At 30.1% G+C, this 9,057-nt stretch overlaps 1 pseudogene; it reads left to right on the top strand.

Annotated features, from left to right (window-relative positions):
* LOC101495787 (beta-glucosidase 13-like) overlaps positions 1-9,057 on the top strand; it is a 40,984-nt pseudogene that overhangs the window by 28,407 nt on the left and 3,520 nt on the right.

The following is a 9,057-nucleotide window of genomic DNA, read 5'->3' as shown; positions in this document are numbered from 1 at the left end:
TTGAGTGTTTTGAATTTGAGTCGTTGTGGTAATTGCGTTGAAAGTGCTAAGTGTTATGTGTTGATTATTGTGTGTAAGTATGATGGTTTTCGAAATCCCATTTGCCGTGGTAATCGCGTAGGAATTGCTAAGTGTTAGGTTGTGGACATGATTAGGCATGACTTGAGTTAATTCATGAATTTTTGGAAAAATGATCAGGGAAATCGATTTCCCAATCGATTGGATGGGTAAACAGGGACTTGGCCAAATTGACAAAATCGATTAGCCAATCGATTTTGTAATCAGTTTTCGAAAATCATTTACGAAATCGATTGCCCAATCGATTGGGCCTTAAGTCAGGGACTCATCCATATTCGACCAAATCGATTTGGAAATCGATTGGCTTAAAACCTGGGGGCTCAGTACTCACTCAATCGATTGCCAAATCGATTGATTCAGCCCAGGATTCTGTTTTCATTAAAAACCTTCACCCCAATCGATTTCCCAATCGATTGGCTCAGTGAAAATCCTCAGTTTGAGTTAGATGATTGATAACTCATTAACTTATCCATGTCTTGATTGGTTATGTGTTAATTAGGAGATTGAGAACTTCATTTTACTTTCATTTTTAATTGGCAAAGTATTGTATGAACTTTTCGCATATTGGAAATCCTGTTAAGGTGCATGCTTAGTTGAAAAGTTATTTTGAGCATTTAAAAACTTAATTGTTATGTGTTAACTGTTATTTTTTGGTTGGTGACCCTTTACAATTATTGTGGAAATCTGGGCTTTGCCCTCAGATGAGAGTCAGGACGGTCCTACCGGTTCGTACCCTACGGACGGAAATGGAGACGGGAACGCTTGACTGCAGTTATGTTAGGAGGATCTCACGGGGCGCGTGGAGATCACTCAGGGTGTATAGCTTTTTGGTAGGATGATCAGATTAGGATGATGTATAGGGACTAGGTGTCCTTCTTTTTGGATTGGTGTATTTTTAGTTTGGAAAACTGTACTTATACTAATATTGTCAGTTTGACATCTTATTTGAATGGGTTCCATGTACCATTTGTTGTTGTGTAAATGTTTTGGACTTATAATTGGAGAAACTTTTCCGCTGCATGTAAATTATAACGACTCAATTATTTATCCAAAGGCATTTCCTGATTTAATTCTTTGTTTGTTTTTAATTACTTTTAGAAAAAAAAAATATACCCTCGCTTTGAAAAACGGGGTGTTACAGTGTATATATTTGATGGTCAGTGGGAGAAAGTTTATTGCTTTAGTTCTATATATTGATGACGTTTTGCTTGCAACTAACGATTTTGATCTATTATGTGAGACTAAGAACTTATAAATAAAAAAATCTCTCTAACAACTTTGAAAAGAAAGATACGCATGAGACAAGTTATGTGATAAAAAAAGAATGGAAGAGTGCGAAGTTGCTGCATCCATTATGAAGGTTGGGTTTACGGCATGCTTTAAGACCATCATGTTAATTGACTAGATAACTTTATTTCAAAACTATAACTTGTCGATAGTATTGTCAGGTCACTGAAAATTTATTGTGATAATTATGCGACAATCTTCTTCTCTAAAAATGATAAGTATCCTAAATGTGTAAAGCATATGAAATTGAAATACTTTATCATTAAAGAAGTTCAGACACATAGAGTGTCAAATGAACATATTAACACCAATTTTATGATTGTTGATCCTTTAACAAAAGAGTTATCATGCAAAGCATATGGTGGCTATAAAAAAATAAAAGCATTATATCGTCTAATGAATGTTTAATGATGAAGTTTTATTTATGTATATTTGACGCTCTGGGCTCATTTATGTAATATTTTTTATTTTGTTTTGTTTTCTACTTACGTACTCATGCCATTAGTGATATTGAAAACAAATTATGTTATTGATAATGACTTTATGTTTGAATCTATTATGCACTTCTTAACTTAAGATCATATTGAGAAGAAAAACTAATAAAGTAGTACATAAAAGGAAATATGTCGAATATGTAATTGTCATGACTCTTATTAGTTTATATTCTTAAGGCTTAATTGCAGTTTTGGTCCCCCTATTTTAGCTGAATCGCGAAAGTAGTCCCTCTATTTTGTTTCCCTCCAGTTTTGGTCCCCCAAACATAATTTTGGTCTAAAATTTGATGAAATTTCATTTTTTTTTTTTTGCATTTATTTAAGTCACATCATGCCTCAAGATCTCATGTGCAACAATTGTACCTGAAATCTATGATCATAAATGGTGTAGTACGACTTTAAAAAATGAAATTTCATCAAGTTTTGGACCAAAATTATGTTTGGGGACCAAAACTGAGGAGAAACAAAATGGGGGGACTACTTTCGCGATTCAGCTAAAATAAGGGGACCAAAACTGCAATTAAGTCTATTCCTAATTATGATGAATGATGGAATTGGTGCATGTTAGATTTGCTAATGCGCATTATGATTGATCTATGGTTAAGTCGCATGAGTCAAGTGAGAGAATGTAAGAATAATTTTAAAATGATTAAATTCATTATGGTGACCATGTAAATTATACAAATATCCATAAAATGATGCAAATAAGCTCTATAAATATTAGTAACTTAATGGAAGTTACAAACTGATGAATGTTTAAGGATTTTGTCTCTTCCATGAAAGTTTCGCTCCCAATTACCATTAAAAATAGGTGTTGAGAAAGAGATAGATTGGTTTTTGGAGGATAATTGCTTCTCTTTGTCTTCATTTCATGATGGAAGAAGATATGTTGTTTAATGTATCTTTGTGTGAGAATCATATATTCCAAGGTCCTGATAATTATGATAGTTTTATAGAATGTAAACATTTATGTAAAAACTTTAACTTACAAGCTCTTCATTTATCATACACACTTCAACTCTTCACTTTAAATTTTTGGCTCATACATTCTAAGTGTATTGATACAATTTCTTTTACTTCTCAAGTTTTTCTTTGAGTTTTCATAAGTAAAGAACCCAAACATTATATCACATATTGTAAAAAGTTCTTAAGTCTTTCTTTTGTGATTGTTTGAGAGAAATTGTATAAAGTTATTTTAAAATAAGATTGTAAGTATGTTGAGGTTTTGATAATATATGTTGTATTAGGTCCATATGTGATCCAAAAAAATTGTAAAGTGTGGATAACGTTTTGATTAATAAAATAGTGAAAAATCTCACAAAGTGTGAATGATTCGATGTAGTCCAAGGTTAAAGGTAAACTAGGATAATTTCTCATTTTAATTCTCTCTAACTTACTTCTTTACTTTCAGTATACACTAATCACATTAACCTTACACTTGAGTTATTTTGTTTAACGCATATTTCTATTACTAAGGGTATTTAAGAATATTTTCTACAAGGGAAGGTTCTTTAACACCTTTTTTGTCTTTCAAATTCATATTTGAGAAAAAAGTATTTTAAGTGCAAGATTAATTTTTAAAAGAGTCATAATTAAAACAATTTCTTGGGACTATTTATTCTACGTCAAAAGTCTATAGCCTTGAATTCTAACAAGAAAGCTTCTACCTATAAGACTCTCCAAGTATAAACTAGAACAATCAAAGTCTATCATATGGCGATATTAGTGAAGAATTAAACAATGACATGTCCTTCATCTCTAGAAAGATTCAACACATATGGAATAAGAAAGGAAAGCACGAGAAACATTTCTAATAGAAAGAAACCCGAGACAATAATAAGAGCAATAATAAAAAATAAAAAAAAATAAAAACATCTACTATGAATGCAAACACCCTTGAAACTTCAAATCAAAATGTCCTAAGTTAAACAAGGAAATACCCAAGAAGAGTGGATTCAAAGGAAAGAAGAAAAATATCATGCCTACATGAGATGAGTTCGACTTAGCATTGTTTGATGATGAACATGCCAAAGTGGCACTCAAGACAAGTCTTGCAATAGAAAGTAATCCATTAGATGATGATGTAAATCTTAGTTATTCTTATTTTGATTTACAATTTTACTTATATGAACTTCTGGGTGAGTCTAACAACCTATCCATTTCGCATAAATGTTTGAAAAATAAATTTTATGTTTTGTCAAAAGATTGAAAAACTCAATGAAGAGAACAAAAAACATAGAAAGTAAATCATCATCTGATAAATAAAAGTTCTATCTCACCATAAAAGGTTGAATGTAACTCATAAAAATATGAGGAAACATTTTATTAGGGGTGTTAGAGGAAATCTTTGTTAGAGCCAAGATGGTTTGAATAAGTGTTCCTTATCTTGTTATGATGATAACAAAATGTATTTTGTGAGAACAATTTAATGTACTAATGATTTAATTAAGTGTGCAGATCAAGTGTTTTGTGTAGGATATTATGTTATATCCTTTGATAATCAGACTATACAAAGGAACACCAAGACTCCACTTCTATGCTCTACCATTCTAAGTTTGGTGACATGCCCCTTTAATAAGGTTCTGTTGCGGTTAGCTCTGTTGGTGCAAGAAATGGCATGCTACGGTCTTCTCTATTGGTGCAAGCAATGGTCTACTAGTGGTGTCTCTGATGGTGCAAACAATGGTCTGCTTTGTTGCCTCTAGAGTGTAAGCAAGCATTTGACTCAATTGTCTTTGTAACTATATCAAGTGTCTCACGTGTCTGCCTATGAATAAAGTCTACGACCTGAAGAAGTCAACATTCTGAAGAAAAAAAGTCAACGTATCTGATAAAGTCAATGTCTATAATAAAGTCAATGACGCTAAAGAAGTCGACACTCTAATGAGAGTAAATGATTTGATGGCAGTTAATCCTTTGAGAAGACACAATTGTGCGCATCCTTTGATAATCACCATGCTCTGATGGTCGGTGAGACAATCCTATGGTTATCCTATCCTTTGATCTCGTATCCTTTACTTCTTATATTTTTCATACAAGGTACGAGGAGTGATTTATGTGATTGTGATATGACTTAAGCTCAACGAATAAATTTATCTTCAACAATTCATTGTTGAAATCCATGAAGATATACGTTGTCTTTCTACTATGAAGTACAAATGCCATACTCTAAAGACTCTATAAAAAGAATTACAAATGCGTATGATGGGAGAATTGAAGTTGTTCTTAGGAATTCAGATCCAACAAAATAAAAATAATGTGTTGATTCTCAGACCAAGAACACTAAAGAACTTCTCAAAAAGTTCAAGATGGATGAATGGAAGCCCATGAGTACCCCAAATGCATCAAACTTGTCATATAGGCAAAGATGAATCAGGAAAATGGGTTGATCAGAAAACTTACAGAGGAATGATCGGGTCACTCATTTACTTAACTACTTCCAGACTTGACATTTTACTTAGTGCGTGAGTTAGGTTTCAGTTTGATCCAAAAGAATATCACTAAACAGTTGTTAAGAGGATTTTTAGATATCTGAAAGACACTACTAACCTTGGCCTATTTTATAAGAAATCCTTTGATTACAAGTTAGTCGTATTATGCGATGCTTATTATGCAGGAGATAAGCTTGAAAGAAAAAAAACACCAGTGTAAACTGCACGTTTCTTGGTGAAAATATGATCTTCTGGTCAAGCAAGAGACAAGGCATGATAGCTCTATCCACAATAGAAGCAAAATACATTTCTACAGTTGGAAGCAGCACTCAACTTCTATGGATGAAACATCAACTTGAGAATTGCAAACTTTGTGAAAGTAAAATTCCAATTTTTTGTGATAACACTTCTGCAATTTGTTTAACCAAAAATCCTATTTTACATTTTAGAGAAAAATATAGAAATCAAACATCACTTTATAAGACATTATGTGCAACATGAAATCTTAGATATAAAATTTGTCGATTCCTCAGTGGGCATATATTTTTACAAAATCTCTTGTTGTGGACATGTTCAACTTTATTAAAGAAAATATGGAGAGAAAAATTCCACAGTTGAATGATGCTTTGATCTGTATATGCCTTGGCTCTGATAGAATATAATTTTGACGTTAAATATATGCGCTCTGCTATAGTAAATTGTCATACTCTGCAGTTTGTGTAAGTCTGTTTTAGTATTTAATCTAACATGCAATTATTCACTTTTTGTTTAATGACAAAAGGGAAGAATACATTTTGAGAACATTTTTAAAAGGTTTTCTAAAACAAATTATTGAATACTCTTATTTAAGACTTTTAAAAAAGAGGTGAATCTTTTTTGAAAAAGTCATAATATTACTATACACTCTTACATTTAAATATGCTTAGAGTTAGGAGGAGTTTTGTGAATTATGCTTTACTTTTTTATTATTAAATTATTCACAAAAGTAGATATTTTTTCATTCAAAAAAAATGGAGATTGTTAGAACCAAGATAGTTTGAAGAAAAATTTATTATCTTGTTTTGATGATAACAAAAGGTATTTTGTGAAAACAATTTAATGCACTAATGATTTAATTAAGTGTACATATCAAGTGTATTGTGTAGGATATTATGTTATTCCATGTGATGATCAGACTATACAAAGGAACACCAAGACTCCACTTCTATGCTCTACATTTTTAAGCCTGGTGATACGCACCTCTAATAAAGTTCTGTTATGGTTAGCTAAAAGTCAACGACTATGATAAAGTCAATGACTATGAAGAAGTCAACGCTCTAATGAGAGTAAATGGTTTGATGACAGTTAATCTTTATAGAAGACAAAGTTGTGCATATCCTCTGATAATCACCATGCTTTGATGGTCTATAAGATAATGCTCTGATTATTTATCATATGATCTCGTTCCCTCTATTTCTTTTGTTTCATACAAGTTACGATGAGTCATTTCTTGTATTGTGATATGACTTAAGCTCAACAGATAAATTTATCTTCAACGATTCATTGTTGAAATTCATGAAGATACATGTCGTCTTTCTACTATGAAAAGACATGCTTCCTTACTTGAGTAAAAAAAACAACCAAGATACAACAACGCAAAAAATTACACGCAACACAAACAAGCATTACAACATTCTACAATCATTCAATATTTATCTAAGTGTTGGGAAATAAAAATATGAAAGTATTACATTGTAAGCAACCTCTTGAGAGATGTTTTTCAGAAAAACCTAAACTCATTCATTTGTAACTTAATCCGATAGTAGTTGTTTTCCTCAATGGTTTGTAGGTGCAAATTGGAAGTTGGGTAAACTTAACTTGTTGAAGTTAAGTGTTGTAATTCGATTTAAATTATTTGAGAAAATCATTATGGGTGAAGGGACTGGAGGCAACTACCAATTTGGTGGTGAACTAGTATAGATTTGTGTGTGATTTACTTTTTTCCTCTACTTATTTATTTTGTGCTTTAATTTTCAAGTGTAATTAAGATTTTTTTTTAAATAGTAACACAGTAGTAAGCATAAGTCAATTAAGCGATAATAGTTATAATATTGTATTTAAACAAAAATGATTTTAAGTTTTGTTTAAGAAGGATGACTCCATACTTTTTACGGGAAAAAGGAAAAACATTTCTAAAATCAATCTTTTTAATTTTAAAAAACAAGAAGTCAATTATTTCATGTCTATCAATGATGAGTGATGGAATTCGAACATAAGATTAAGTCATGTCAACTTGAGAATGATCTCAAACTTAAATAAGTTTTATCTTTTGGTCCTACGAGGCTAACATCTGACATGTTTTATTTTTATAAAAAAATAATATTCATTCATTCAAATTGGTAAAATATTTCACTCAATAACAAATTCAAAGTTAATAAAACTAAAACATTGAATTTACGAACAAACTCACAACACTCAAGTTAATAGCACAAAATGACAAAATGCCTACAGATATATCAAAGTAAAGTGTTCGAAATACTCATGTCTCTGAATCTGTAACGTTGACGACGCCAAAGTCAGTGATTAAATTTGTAATGAATCAAATTAATTTATCAATCTGAACCGAACGAACACCACAACAAGATTAGAAATCAAACAACGCCGTGTACCAAGACAATCAACAAAATAATATTTCACTCAAACAACTAATTCTATGTGGAAACCACTTATATATAGATATTGTAAGACTCACATTTTTCTTTATTATTAGTAATGTGTGAAATATATTCTTATTTATTTTTTTCAATAATTTAGAATGTGGTTGTTATTATTATATTTTTTTATTCAAATATGATTTTTAAAAAGTATATATGTGTATGACATGATTTATTTAATTTGACTAAATATTTTTGCCAAATATTTAAAAAAAATGCTTATAATAATGACACGATTTAACTAGTTTTATAAAAAAAATAAAGATATTTTAGATTAATCAACCGCCCAAATATTAGTTAGTGAGAAAAACTATATAAATCTCTAGTTGGTTATTAGATTATGTTAACAAGAAAGAAAAAAAAGTCAAGTTAGAAAAAAGAAAATGAATATTGAATCATAAATAGTGTGCAAAACACGGGAAAGAAACATTCTGCAATGAACTTGCTCCGACTCCGTTCAAATTTTAGTATGTCATATCTATCTTTAAACTTGACTTATTAGTATAATCTCAAACTCAATAGAAATTGTTATATCATATTTTAAACTTGTCATATCATATTTTAATCAATAGAAATTGTTATTTGCTACAAACTCAATTTTCTTTATTTGGTTAAAATTTTATGTTGTAATAGTTTGATTGTTGGAGAAACTTTTAGAAACCTTATTGATGTTAATAATAATAATAATAATAATAATAATAATAATAATAATAATAATAATAATAATAATAATAATAATAATAATAATAATAATAATAATAATAATAATAATAATAATTTAGTTGTTTTAAGAGAATTTATCTAAATTTTAAATTAAACCCATACTTTATTTGAGTAGGAGTTAATAGTTGAAAGACAATTAAATACTGAGTTAATTATTATTGATTTGAAGGTCTGAACCGAGTTAAGCAAGAGTTGTGGCACATAATTCTAGAAACAACATTGATAATGGTAAATGCATCACTTCATTCGCTTTTCTACTTGAATTATATGTGATATAAATGTATTGTGCTATTATGTATTGGTTATGTTTGTGTGTTATCTTCAAAATACGTGTTATATGAATTACATATT

The sequence above is a fragment of the Cicer arietinum genome, chromosome 5, assembly GCF_000331145.2.
Source record: "Cicer arietinum cultivar CDC Frontier isolate Library 1 chromosome 5, Cicar.CDCFrontier_v2.0, whole genome shotgun sequence".
NCBI lineage: Eukaryota > Viridiplantae > Streptophyta > Magnoliopsida > Fabales > Fabaceae > Cicer > Cicer arietinum.
The sequence above is the reverse complement of the archived record's forward strand: the minus strand, read 5'-3'. Positions and strand labels throughout refer to the sequence as shown.